The sequence below is a fragment of the Ornithodoros turicata genome, chromosome 3 (assembly GCF_037126465.1).
Source record: "Ornithodoros turicata isolate Travis chromosome 3, ASM3712646v1, whole genome shotgun sequence".
Taxonomy (NCBI): Eukaryota; Metazoa; Arthropoda; class Arachnida; order Ixodida; family Argasidae; genus Ornithodoros; species Ornithodoros turicata.
This window is the reverse complement of record NC_088203.1, coordinates 23745217-23759971: the sequence shown is the minus strand read 5'-3', so window position 1 is coordinate 23759971 and position 14755 is coordinate 23745217. Positions and strand designations below refer to the sequence as shown.

Sequence of the window (14755 nt, the reverse complement as noted above, 5' to 3'; positions counted from 1 at the left end):
ACAACAACTAATTTATTTATTGGGCAATTTAACACATAGATTAAAAAAAGAATGGTCGACGTTGCATATTGCTTAAATAGGTTTCCTCGGTGACGTCACAATCGGTGCAAGTATGCCACGTGGCAGTTGTCTGAGTCATATTCTGGAACATTCCGCAAGGTCAAGTCCGGGTGGTGATGTCACCTTTCTTGGGGAGCCAGCTCAGGGTGAGCTGTACTGAGGCCATAGCTGAAAAGAAAAGAAAAAAAAGGAAAATAAAAGGAAAAAAATGGGAAAGTATATCCCATCTAGACGACCAGATTCCTTACTGTTGAAAGTACACCGGGATCTTCGTTAATGATTGATTGGAATTTGTAAATGAGGTAAGACTCGCGTTGTTCCCTGCCTCTATCGGAGCTAAAGTTTGATTGAAGAATAAAAAGGGCAACGTCATTTATTGAATGACCAGGTTGGTTGAAATGACGAGAAACAGGAAGATTTGGCTTTTTATTAACGTCCGACCGGTGGTTGTTGAATCTGATCCGAAAAGATGTTTTGGTTTGACCTACGTATTGTGCTTGACACGCGTTGCACTGAATGGCATAAATGACGTTGGCACACTAAACTTGCTATCCCCTACAGCCAGGCACTTCGTTATAGACGCATCTGTTCCAGCGACAGTGATCTGGATAGAAATTTGAACCAACTCAAGCAAACATTCATCAGTCGCGAATTCCCACCTAGTTTAGTTGAGGACGCAATAAGGAAGGCCCGCAGGGCAGATCGCAAAGCTCTGTTCCAAAACCGCAACCGCAAATCAGACAATGGTTCCGTCAACCTCGTTGTAACATTCAACAATAATGTTTCCAACATCAACAGTATACTTAATCGCCACCACGGTATTCTTTGTCAGTCAGAGCGCATGCGACAAATCTTCCCGGAACCGCCACGTGTGACCTACAGGCGCTCGCAAAACCTCCACGATAATCTAGTCAGCTCCAAAGTCAACCGACCAACAAGTCCGACGGCAGGCTGCCACCCGTGCAATGGCCGCAGATGTCAAATATGCAAACTAATGCGAAGTGCCCACGTGCTTAACAGCACAAATTCTAATTTCTTCGTCAAAATTCATGGTGACTTTGACTGCAATTCATCCAACGTCATTTATGCCATTCAGTGCAACGCGTGTCAAGCACAATACGTAGGTCAAACCAAAACATCTTTTCGGATCAGATTCAACAACCACCGGTCGGACGTTAATAAAAAGCCAAATCTTCCTGTTTCTCGTCATTTCAACCAACCTGGTCATTCAATAAATGACGTTGCCCCTTTTATTCTTCAATCAAACTTTAGCTCCGATCACGGAGTAAGAAGACTAGGAGATGACACTGCCCATAGAAGCAAGCGCCGGCGCGCGACCAGAGACTGTCACGTTGGGGAAGAGAAAAAAGGCAGTTGCTGACTTCACGCGACAGATGGCACGGCGGCACTGTCTTCCATTTTGCGCTTTTACATGGAAGGCTATGGGGGAAAACAGTGCTTTTCGCGAGTCGTACAGCAGCCTCTACGGATGATGACAAACTAACGAACGTGAACGATGTTTGTCTTGGCAATAAATATCATTCTTGTCAACTACATAACGCTTCTTGTTTAGCGAAACCAACGGAAAACAATTTCATTCTTTTGCCTCTCGGTTCTGTTGAGCAGACGACAGGAGCACGGTGATCGCGTAAGCGTTTCATCTTCTTCTTCTTTCCTAGCGTTTAATTAACGTGCTTTCACGTGTTTTAGTCACGCCGCCTGACAAGCGACAGTATCACGTGACCGCATGCTTCGGAAATTCTGCGTCCTCGTGCAACAGATGGCAGTGCGGGCCGGGCCGCCGAGCGCGCGCTCCTCGTACATTCTCTGGTCGCGGGAGAGAGTGAAGTTTCATCTCCTAGTCTTCTTACTCCGTGGCTCCGATAGAGGCAGGGAACAACGCGAGTCTTACCTCATTTACAAATTCCAATCAATCATTAACGAAGATCCCGGTGTACTTTCAACAGTAAGGAATCTGGTCGTCTAGGTGGGATATACTTTCCCATTTTTTTTCCTTTTTTTTCTTTTCTTTTCAGCTATGGCCTCAGTACAGCTCACCCTGAGCTGGCTCCCCAAGAAAGGTGACATCACCACCCGGACTTGACCTTGCGGAATGTTCCAGAATATGACTCAGACAACTGCCACGTGGCATACTTGCACCGATTGTGACGTCACCCAGGAAACCTATTTAAGCAATATGCAACCCTTGTACCTCTTTTGTCCTGACGAAGACAGTGCCACTGTCGAAACGTCGACCATTCTTTTTTTAATCTATGTGTTAAATTGCCCAATATATAAATTAGTTGTTGTTAACGTTCCTGTAATCTGTAGTCCAAGTCTTATTATTTCACTTTTATTCAACTTCGTAGCCGTCTGATATATTAACCTATTTGTTCTATATATATATATATATATAGGTCGAGGGAAGTACAAAAGTCAAACGGCCGCGAAGTTTTACAGTTGTGGAAGGAAAAAGACGCGGACAACAGATTTTAAGGAAGTTAGGAACACTAGTTCATTTAATGGGCAGAAATTAAAAGTTGAATGAGAAACGGGTCGACGTTTCGACAGTGGCGCTGTATTCGTCAGGACAAGAGATGCGCAGGGGGCTACAGATTGCTTAAATAGGTTTGGTGTGTGACGTCATCATCGGTACAAGGCACGCCACAGGCGGTTGTCGGTGGGTCAGGTACGGGAATATTCCAGAAGGTCAAGTCCGGGTGGTGAGGTCATTCTGCTTTGGTCCCTCTCCGTTTTGGGGGAAAACATTCCTGGGCAGGGTGAGTGCTGGTTCGGACTCTGCTGAAAAAAAAAAAAGAAAGAAAGGAAGAACAGAAAGGAACGGAACGAAAGAAGCTCAACTAGGCGGCCAGATTTCTTACCGTTGACAGTGCTCCGAGATCTTCGTTAATGGTTGATTGGAATTTGTGAATGAGATAGGATTCGCGTTGTTCTCTGTACCGATCTGAGCTAAAATTTGACTGGAGAATGAAAAGTGACACATTATTTAGGGAGTGACCTGGTTGTTTGAAATGCCGAGAGACCGGGAGGTTTGGCTTTTTTGTAACGTCAGACCGGTGGTTGTTGAACCCGATCCGAAATGATATTTTGGTCTGACCTACGTATTGTGCTTGGCACATGTCGCACTGAATGACATAAATGACGTTAGATGAATTCCAGTCAAAGTCACCATTAATTTTGACGGAAAAATTAGAATTAGTGCTTTAGTGGGTTCGTGAGACGTACCCAGCATCCATAACCCGACGTTCGCTGGATGTTGGTGGGCGGTTACCGGTTCTGTGGGCTTACGGTCACTTAACCCATCAAAAACAGAGAGGGAAGTAACGTCCTCTGGATGCGAGGCAAAAACAGGGTCAAGTATGGATTCGGTTGAAACAGGACTTCTAGTTGGTACAGATACAAGTTGCTCTAAATTAAAAGTTAACGAAAGGTCGATAAAAGCTCTAGCATCCGGAGACGAGGGGGCACTCAGGTTAGTCCAATCTATATGCAGGTAATTCAAATCACCAAGCAGAAGAACATGACTTTTTGTATGCTTATTGCTGACGAGTGCTAAAATGTCATGCAAATATTGGACAAACAAAGCAGAACAATTGGGTGGGCGGTAACACACACCAATGACAAAGTCAGGGTAGGTATGGGACAGCGACACCCAACATGATTCAATTTCAGTATCAACATGAATAGAGGTAGCGGACAAGTGCTTTTTAACGGCGATCAGTACGCCACCTCCTTTCTTTACTTGCCTATCACATCTAAATACATGATAGTCGCCAAAACAAGTGTTCATCTCTATATCGTGTATATCAGATGACAACCAGGTCTCTGTTAAGATGACGATATCCGAGGAACAGTCGTACAAAACACTACATAAAGCGTCAAGTTTTGGAATAACACTCCTAATGTTCATAAAAACAACGAAAAGCGAAGACACTGATCTACTATTAACAACAGGTGATACACTACTCACATCTTGTAGCTACGCCTGTAATTCTTTAACATGGGATTCATCGTGGTTGTATTGGTAGCACTTCGAACCGATGAATAGCTTGTCATACCTGAGCTTAAAGGGCTGTGACTGATTTTTGCTAGATTCGACCAGTTTGCGGCGGGCGAGTCGCGTGGCACTAGAGAAATCGTTCGAGATGCTTAAGTCTGTACCCTTAAGCGCTTTACTAGACGTTAGAACCTGATCTTTAAGCTTGAAGAATCAGAACTTTGCGATAATCGGCCGAGTGTTATTCGTACGGAATGTGCTTATGAAACTCCCGCTTTATTTTATTGTATTGTTGGCTGTTTACAAAAGCCCAGGTACGCGCAACATTAACTTCTACCTTTTTTAACTTTGTAGCTCATTAACTTGACTAACTTTTCAGATTGAACTGTCCCGTTTTCTTCTACTTCTGCCCATTCAGGGAGGCTTTCTTCAGCTTCCTGGAGGCATGTTATGTGTAAAGTACAACAACTAATCCAGGCGTGTAGCGTCCCCAGTAAACCAGAGACGTCCCCTGAACATCCACGTGATACCCTGACTCAGAGGTTTGAACGTCCCAGGGAGCATGGGACAAATCCCATAGACATCAGCTGTACGTCAAGGGGACAAAAAACCTTCTCCTGTTGCATATTCCACGAACATCCCACAAACGTATAGTAGACGTCCGCGGGATATTGACAGCTTTGAGATTGAGATTCCGCATGGATGTTTATTGGGAGCTTGAAGTTGCTTTTATCATCTTAAAAGCTAACTAGCTTCAGAACCTTACGCAAAAAGTAAACTTAAGCAGTTTTATTTCCTACTAATACAAAAGTAGCAGTTACAAGATCACTTGCATATTTTGAAACATTTTGCGAGAGTTGTGTGTGTGTGGGGGGGGGGAGATGGTGTTGGCACCATTAACGATTAACGGACCTATAACTATACAGAGTGGCCACCACGTTACTATATATTTCGTTCCCTGTTTCCTCTCTGTGCCCGTTTCTGGTATTTCTCATAACGGACACAGAGCGCGGCGGTTTAAATAAGGCAAACAGAGAAATGGAAAAGCTCAGAGTTCAAAAAGCTTCGAAAGGTAGTAGCATTCCCTTTCCAAGAGAAAACAAATACTATATATTGCTTGCCGCGTGAACTTCCGCGAATTCGAGGGTACTGCTCGCCTCCGAAACAAAACGGAGGGTGAGCTGTCTAAGTATAATTCTATTATGCACAAAAAATAATAGTCAAGTGAGGTGTTGCGTGGTGTATTAACTCTGCAACAAGGTAACGCCTGTGTTTCTTACTACTCTTGGTCAGAGACACTCAGTACGTTCATCGAAAGTCAAATTTGGGAGTGCCACAGAATTCCGCATCTCTGCCTCTTTCGCAATAAATGGTCATTGGACCGTCTATGTTACTTTGAAGTAACATAGACGGTCAGTTTGGGAAGGAGCGAAATCTTGCAATGTTGCACAGGACCGCCCTTTGTTTCTGAGAAACGTTATTCAGCCCCTGTTTGGCACGTACTTTTTTGTTCGTGATGCGATAACCTCAGAATATCCAAATCTCGATGTACCCAAGATATTCTCTTTGGGACGTACAGAGGATATACAGATTTGGATATCCCCAACAACTAAAATATTTTGAGGAGACAGACTGGACGTCCATGTGACGTCCATGGAACATACCTACAGTTGTGACATCTGCGACATAGTTTAGATCACATCACGAATATCCATGGGACGTACATAGGATGTCTCGACGTTTTGGACGTCTGCGACACATTTTGGACGTCTTCAGGATATTCGTGGTTTACTGGGGTCTACACCATTCACCCGCACATGCATGGGACTCTACCTTTCGGCAAACAATGGAAACTTATTCAATGTTACTGTCACAGGCAGATTCATAAACCGAAACTATGAGAGGTCACCCGAAATCAAGATGAACAGCAAAACACATTTGTGTTTGCTCTGTGTCACATTTCTAGGCTTGTTACATTAGCTGTTGCGATACTGTGCATAATTTTTGTTGGGTCTGCGGTTATCCGTGGATGACTTCACATTTCTGTAAAAAAAGTGAGGTTAGCTTGGCAATTTTCAAAGTTCAATTGAAAAAATAAATTTCTCGCAATTAAACATTGTCCAAAGCCTTCCTCAATGGTGACAAAAGTTTCCAGTAGGTGATTGCTGAAAGTCCCACAATCCTCCGGCGAGTACGTCGTCAGTTAGAATTTTTGTATCACCTTAGGCGAAGCACCCTATATATTGTGCTATATCTTGTTTACATAAATCTGCTAACTAGTTGCACACATAATGTGCAAAAGTATGCACGGATAGACAGGAAACTTCACTTGAGGCACTCCTGGATATAGCTATGCAAGCTCCTGGGGCTGCATGGCTGACCTTTCCCCTTTCTTTTTTGTTCTTTTTCTTTTTGCTGCTAATAACTCCCCCCCCCCCTGGGGAAAATAATATTATCTTTCACTCCTGTGTATTGCGAAAATATATAGATTAAACCTGATGCGAGTTAAAACTCGTCAACTGCTCAGTTTGTGCCCATTGAAGTGTGTAGGAATTCACACTCGTTTCGAATAGAAGAGATTTTAAAATGGAATGATTCACTGCTGAATTCAATACTCTCCAACTTGCTCTATACCTCGAATGTGTCTTCCTTTTATCTATCCATGGAGCAGTCTTACCCGCGCAACATGTTTGCTCACATTGATTCAGTTGCGGCAGTGATGATGATGATGGTTGGATGCTAAACCAATTGCTCCAATTCGTTCCTCTTGTGTGAAGGAGATCTTCACTGCACGACACGTCGGTTCACATTAGTCCAATTGGATATCATTGTTTCTTATTGGCACCCAATGCTCGAATACTTGAATTGGTTTCTAATTTCCTGGGAATCTTCTTCACCACAATATCTGTTAGACCGCTGAAACATGAAGCCAGCTTCCCTCAACACCTTCCATTACTTCAATGAGAAATACCTGCGTTATTCACATGAAACGAATTGGGTGTCTGAGTTCTCATTGAAATCATTGTTTATCATTGGACAAATTAGCTAGTGATTACCTAGGAGACTACTTCGAACGTGACATAGCTCTCTCTCCACTCTTGGCTCCATTATTTACAAAACAGAGAACGGAGTTCTTAGAAGTCGGTCCAAACGCACATTCCCGCACGCCGTCGGTCATGACATTGCTCACATCTGTGAGGCCGACAACGGCGATAGCTTTATCGTCACCACCACCACCAGGGGGAGCCGTTCATGATTGGCCGAGACCCCGGTTCCGGGTGAGTCGGAGAACCGAACTGAATCGAAGGACCGAAGAGCCAGAGAGAACCATTCATTCACGAACTCAATCGAAGAATCGGAGGAGACGTAGAAGCCAATGGCGACCGTGCACAGACGAGCTCCTTAACTGTAGATAATCGTGTGTTGTCGATCCAGTCCAAAGAAGAATGGGTGATTTTCAAGTTGAGAGGTGCCGCTATGCATGCTGGGTCTCCGAACTTCCGCTCTGAAATTTTGCTGAATTGGAGCAAAGCGAAACTTTATAAACTCTGGCTTAAACGGCAACCTAGATGATACATAATGTAAAACCCCGAGACTATAGGGAACACGAAGGGACAGACACAACACGAAGTCATTTTTTCATTGTCAACCTAGATGAGTTCTCCTGCGAACGTCTGCGCCCCGAAGAAGCAAGGCACATTAACAAATACTAAGCAGATACTTTTCTTATGACAAAGATAATAAGATTTAGTGACAGATCGTGCATGTTTCGGTTTCCTTTGGCGTGCGCTTTGAAATCGCGATCTTTTGCTGTGCGAAATGTTCTGTTACAACGCGGTCAATTTTACGCTTCATACAACAAAGATAACAACCAACATTTCAGACATGGCACAACAAAATGTACATCTAGTATTCTACGCACCAATCGCCTGCACTCTGAGGATAATACGCATCTAGTCGTTTCCTTTTAGTTTGGGACGAAGCTGTGCGATTTTAGCGATATTATTTTCACATTATCAGTTGAAAATGTTATTACAGTCACGTACAATTCAACATATAAAGTACACAGCACGGCATTTGGTGAAAAGTGCCTACACCACTTCGTTAAGTTTATTTCCATTAAACATATTCCTCCCCCCCACCTTAGTTCAATTTTCGTTTCCGCTTATAACATTTTTTTCATAGGCGCAGGTTCCAAGGGTTCGTGATACATTTTATATCCTTTTTCAGCAGGATTAGTGTAGTTAAACGCTGAACATCCGCTTATTTTTGCGTCGAAAACAAGCTGACGCTATACGAGTCCAGCAGAAGTTCGGACCGAAAGCCTAAATCCACGTGACATTGCAACTTCCCTTACGTCATTTTGACAGGAAGTTGCAAACCACCCCTGCCACACAATCTTCGGCAAGCTTAGGGCCAACTCTCACTTGGCGACGGCCGACGCGACGTCTTGAGCGGGCGGCGGAAATACGATGCGCATTGCCGGCGTTGGGAGAGGAGAGACGCTCCAGCCAAAAAAATTGCCATACTGAACTTCCTTCGCTGAGGATTTTTTTGTGCCGTGTTAGCGCCGCGAAGCAACCGTGGTTATGATTGACGCACAGACGTGTACAGATGGAGAGGGGACAGGAGGAAGAAGTGGGTACAGCGTGATTATTAGTGTCCGTCCTTCAGCAGGTGCAGGTGCGATGCATTTGACAGGTGGTACACACATCTATACTGATGACACATTAGAGAAAGGGTACAAAGAAGGTGGTGAGGGGGAAATACAAATTCTTGTTCGAGAGGATTGATGGCGCGAAAAAATAATAAATTGCCTTCTTTGGTTGTCATACGTGACCAATACAAGAATACACGAGAAAGAACTTAAATGTTTGCGACGCTAATGAGGTCGCTTAGTTGCTACATGTCTATCAGCATGCTGCAAACGCCAAGGGAAAGTAGTTTTCCAAGAAGCAGCACTATTTTAATACTGAGCTATATACGATACCACATGTGGACACGAATTATCAACAAGGACACTCCGTAAACATTAAACCTAATCTACAAAGAGCAACACCAGTTGCAGGGGGACAAAAAAGAAGGGATTGCCGGATTAACAAAGACCGCAGTGTTTTTATGCTGAACACAAACTCGAGAGTACGGGGGTTCTGCAGATAAGCATCCGATTAAGTGTTTTCATTAGTGTCCACAAAACCGACGGGAGTGCAGCGTGTGCGCATGTGTAACGCTCCTCTAAATACTTGTAACATAGTTTTGGCCCACAGTTTGGCTTTTTCCCTCTGTGACAAAATTTTTGAAAGGAAAACGCGCTTAGGAAGCCCGGCCGTGTGAGGTGGCTATGTGAAGCACACGTCGTAGCCTTCTACTGAGCATCGCATCTGGTGGGAAAACTGTGTGGCTCAACCATATAATGCGCATGATGCAAACATAGTAGATTGTGTTTCTTCCCAAGATGCCCACTACGGTTTCAGGTGACTAAGATGTGTTCTAAAATGATGCTTTTCTCAAACGAACAACGAAGTGACGTTCAGGATCCATTGACTGAATCAATTAATGGCTCCAAACCCGCATCATTACTCAAGGAGCCTTCTCCGGATCCACTATGTTTTCGCTGTGCGGTATATTATCACTGGGCAATCAAACTTACAGAAACGCACGAGGAAAACAGCCTGACCCGATTTCCTCCCGTGACGTCAGCCGATCGGGACTGCGACCGTCACCAGAGTGACATTCGACTTCCCTCGTTCACTTACACCCTCTTTGAAGGAGTGGAAGTTTTGTAGAGGGCGTCGCCCCACTCTCTCGCGCGCTCAACAGGTTAGCCCTATCCCTCGTTCTTTCGCATGAGGCCATCTTGTTTGTTGCACACCATGCCGCAGCCAAAACGTAAAATTTATCGAGGCTATCTCACTGTTCCTTCAGAGCAAAAGGAACACCTTTTCTGCTGTTTCCTGGTTCTGATTGCCGTCAAATATCGACGCAACACGCAGGACACGGCGCAGCAGCGGTGACGTCATGAGCATGTTTCCGTACCGTTTATATAATATTAATAATATTAACGATTTCAAAGTATGTTCTACTTACGATACATGGTGTGCCATTGTCTTCTATTCCGTAGTTTCTTATGGACCACGCACATCGGTAATGGCAGTTCAGCGCCCGACCTCCGAAAAACTAAGAAATAAAAGGAAACAGGTCTAATAATTTGTTCTGTCTGGTTATGCATTGGTAACAGTGTTATACATACAACAGCATGGCATCTTTCAAGCACACTGGCGAAGTGTGGCCAATTACGACCTATCTCGCGCCACAGTTCGTCGGCGACTTTTTCCTGTTACGCACCCCCAGTAAATGCAATCGATCATGACTAATGAGAAAATTTATGCGTAAGTTCGAGCACTCCACATACCCGACTTGCGATAAATTCTGGTTCGCATGTTATTCCATGGACACCTGTTCCTAAAAGAAAGAGCACATCAAATCAGTAGGCTAACGGTTAACAAATGGAAGGTTGATGTGTGCTGAGACTAGAACACAGTAGAATGCAGATTATGTTGGAAATGGAGTAGCCCGTCCTGCCAGCGTCGGGTCTAATGCTTCCTGGTTTTCTGTATAATCTTAAGAACACATTTCTGAGCATGAATCATCAGAGAAGGTGCACACACAATGCAAAAATTAGGTCAATTACGAGGGGTGTTCAAGTCAAACCGGGACTTTCTGTCTCCTGAGTGTACAAATGGCTCGCGCTATTTCTTTTTCGTAATTTTCACACGCTACAGGCCTCGGCGTTCACCATGTGGTGGTCCAAAATTTGTGCAAAACAGAAGACACGCGCTGGAAAAGATGGCCGCCAACGAGGTGAGCGCGCACATCGAACAGCGAATTGTCATGAAGTTTCTCGTGAATAAAGGCGTAAAGTCATCTGAAATTCACAGAAGACTTCAGGCTCAGTAGGGCCACGATACACGTAGCCGAAGCAAAGAGTTTGAGTGGTGCAAACGGTTCCGAGACGGCCGTACATCAGTGCAGGACGATTCCGGCAGGGGCGGCTCAGAGCCCAGTGTCAGAGTTCCTGAGAACATCCGACTTGCGGAGCGCCTGATCCTCAAGGACCGACGGATAACATGTCTCGAACTGACTCGAAAGACGGACCTTTCTGTGAGAACGTTGGACACTATCATTCATGAACACCTCCAGTTTCGGAAAGTTATTGCCCGTCGGGTCCCGAGGCAGCTCTCCGTCTTTGACCGGCAGAGAAGACTGGAAATCTCCCAAGAGCTAAGGTACCGTTTCGACACCGAAGGACAGCCGTCCCTTGATCGGATCATCACGTGCGATAAAACGTGGGTGCACCATTTCACTCCTGAATCTAAACGCGCATCAAAACAGTGGAAGCATCCGGGCTCGCCAACTCGCAAGAAGTTCCGAAGCACCCCGTCTCCGGGTAAGGTCATGGCCACGGTTTTCTGGGACAGGGCTGGCGTTGTTCATGTTGTTTTTCGGCCCAGTGGTACCACCACCAATAGTGCATATTACTGCCAGGTTCTCAGGGATGTGCATAAGGCGCTGAAGCAAAAGCGGCCGTGCCTAATCACCAAAGGAGTCCTCCTACAGGACAATGCACTCCCGCATGCCGCGCACCTCACGACACGCACCTTACAGGAACTTGGCTGGGAGTTGCTGCCACATCCCCCTTACAGTCCAGACCTCGCCTCCAGCGATTTCCATCTCTTCGGGCCACTGAAGGCGTTCCTTGGTGGCCACCACTTCAGCTGCGTCGATGAGGTCAAGAATGCGGTCCGATCATGGCTGCTACGCGCCGGTAAGGATTTCTACGCTACTGGCATCCAAGCCCTCGTGAAACGCTGGGACAAGTGGATTAGTGCAGCTGGAGATTACGTTGAAAAATAAAACTAATTTCTCGCCTGTAAGTTCATTTTACTTTTGCGAAAAATGAAAAGTCCCGGTTTGACTGGAACACCCCTCGTACATTCGTACCTGATAATCTTCGTTACCTTTATCTGCTTTCCTTTTTTCTTTTTTTGTTGTTGTTGTTGGCGTGGTGCAAACATACACCGGCTGTGAAAACCGTTCTAAATGGAACCGATTTCAAATAAAAAACCTTGCGCTCTTGGCGAATCGATGACGAGGTGATACACTTAACGCGCGTTACGGGGCAACGACAGGTTTAATATCTCGGCCCAGGTTCCGGTACAAATACGACAGTAAAATATGTTCGTGGCGAGTATCACTGGACGTAGAGTTTGGGGCAAAAGACGGAGCATGGCACTAACATATATTTCTCATCGCGGCGCCCGCGTGCTAGCTATCGGGAAGAGACCGAATAAGAAACGGGTTACCGGCTATTATACTCTCACAAACGAAACGGATAAATTTATGCTTACATCCAATTTTACCCTTACTAAGCGAAAATTTCGACAAAACGGCTGACGCTCTATCTTTCAAGCTGTGCTTTATTCATGGTACCCGTGAACGTGTCCGCTCTAAGCGTAAAGGGCGGGGTTTTATGCGTAAATGGCAAACACGAAAGCGGGGAAACACGGGAAACACGATTTGCTCTTATATTCTGACGCATAACATTTCGCTTTGACGGATAAACTGATGCTTTGCGTCGCAATATCAGTCCTTTACGGCTATGTTGACGCATATTGTTCTTCAAATGTTACACGGGCCCTGCTTTCTGAGAGCGCGAGCACGCATGTGGTGTCGTGTGCAAACTGCCAAGCGTTTGCTGGGATAGCCGACACCATCTTGGCGACTGGCGTCTCATGGCCTCAATTATGCATCGTCCAACACCAATGTAAGTCGCCACGTTTTGGGCTCGGTGTCTTGAGTTAACTAAACGTTACCGATTTATTGCATGTCAGACGTATGGCGGGAAGAAACGGCATCGAACGAGACAACTTCGCACGAATTAGTCGGCCAAGCACGCCGTCGGCCTGCAAGCACGTCGGCCAAAGTTGTGATTGTCCCGGCTATCTCCACGCTGCAAATTCATATGCGTACGCCCATTGTTCACCGGGCTGGTACCTTATGTGTGGCCATCTACAAGCGCATCATTTTGGTACAAGTGACTCTTACCTCTTTCGTTCTTCATTTTTTTATATGAGTTTTCCGCCGTCGAAGCGTCTGTGTTAGTGATTCAGTTTCAAAATCTTTCTTTGTAGTTGCGGTTCAAATTATTAGTGCAGGTTATAGCTCAGCACGGTGTGTTGAAGCAAATGCATCCCCAGGAACAGGAGACACTCCTCGTATAGCCATGCTCCACTGCTCAATACCTCGCATGCACCCTCAGCTGCTTTAGATCCTGCTCTTGAACAGCATGTAGATTGCGCAATGTATCCTGTTTAGCAATGTACTGTACAGTATATTTATGAAGAAAGTTCGCCCTGTTCGCTCCTGGGTCGTTTTTACGGGTTCCAGATCTGCGTTGCAGTGTGTGGCAACTATGGGACTTCGCGGCTTCCTCAGTCCTGTGGTCATTGAAATTCTACAAGTATACAAGAAAGCAAGCGCACAGTGCCACTCTATCGTCTTCCAGTGGATCTCGGGTCATGTGGGCATCAGCGGAAACGAGGACGCACATCGAACAGCCGCAGGCGCGCACCAGTACACCCGGCGTGCCCCCTTAATCTTGTCTCTGGGGGATCGCCGTTACCTCGTCTCAAGCCTCACTGGCCCCATGATGGCAACGTGACATCACCACCCACTTTCTGCTTTACTCCGTTGACCCCACATTGTCCCTTACTCTCCCCCGCTGAATGCCGCGTTCCTTTACGTGGCTTTTACACCGTCTTTCAAACACCTCCTCGGTGTGGGCGCGTCCAGCCTCTGTTCCACGTGTGGTGTGCGCGGTGACCTCCATCACGTCCTCCTGGTCTGCGGACAGTACGATAGCGAGCGCGCCCTCATGGAAACTGCTCTCCAACGCGTCGATCAATGCCAGTTCGACTTAGACAAAATTCTCGGGCCATGGTCGTACCCCTCACATCTGATGCAAGGCATACGAGCCTACGAGCTGTTGCTGAGTTCCTCTCCAGCGCTGGACTAATGGACGAACTCTAATAGGACACCTTTCCATCATCATCGCTTTCTCATCCCTTCCACAAGCGCAATGGGGCAGTGTACCGCCATAACGGCGGAGAATGACCCACCACATCATCATCCCATTTATGTGTGTGTGTGTGTGTGTGAAGAAAGTTCATAGGGCTCCGCTGTGTTACGCATGTACAGCCAGTAGAGCTCACCTGTTGAAGTGACCTGTAAGTTGTGATTGCTTCATCAATAAAGTTATGTTGCTACATGCAGTTTAATTTTCCCAATAGGCAATGAACCTGCAGTAGACCTCCCTGGGATTGATAGCATCAGACCACATGCCGGTATGATCTGTTCAAGCTGTTTCATGGCACAGAAATAGTACTGCGTCACGTGTCACTCATGGCGTCAGGTCAAAGAACTCCCGCAAGAAGGATTAAACTTGCTCTCATCTACACCGATGTCAACCCTGCTACATTCATCAACATAAAAGCTTCCTCAAGTCAAGGACGGTCAAGCAATCCGCACTTACACTTGTAAGTTATGCATAACGGTATTTGTCCTTGTATTACATGCGAAAACATTTGGTTTTCTTTAGAAAGATATATCAGATGAGAT

The 14755-nt window shown here is 45.7% G+C and overlaps 1 long non-coding RNA gene across 2 annotated transcripts in view; it reads right to left on the bottom strand.

Annotated features, from left to right (window-relative positions):
* Window positions 1-10165: 10165 nt before the first annotated feature.
* LOC135390055 (uncharacterized) overlaps window positions 10166-14755 on the bottom strand; it is a 30531-nt gene continuing 25941 nt past the window's right edge. Inside the window, exons 2-3 of one of the 2 annotated variants that reach the window (XR_010421685.1) lie at window positions 10329-10540; window positions 10166-10255 (exon numbers count right to left, since the gene is read on the bottom strand). This is a non-coding gene — a long non-coding RNA (uncharacterized LOC135390055). The remainder of the gene's footprint in view (window positions 10256-10328; window positions 10541-14755) is intronic. The other variant, XR_010421686.1, reaches the window with a different exon arrangement.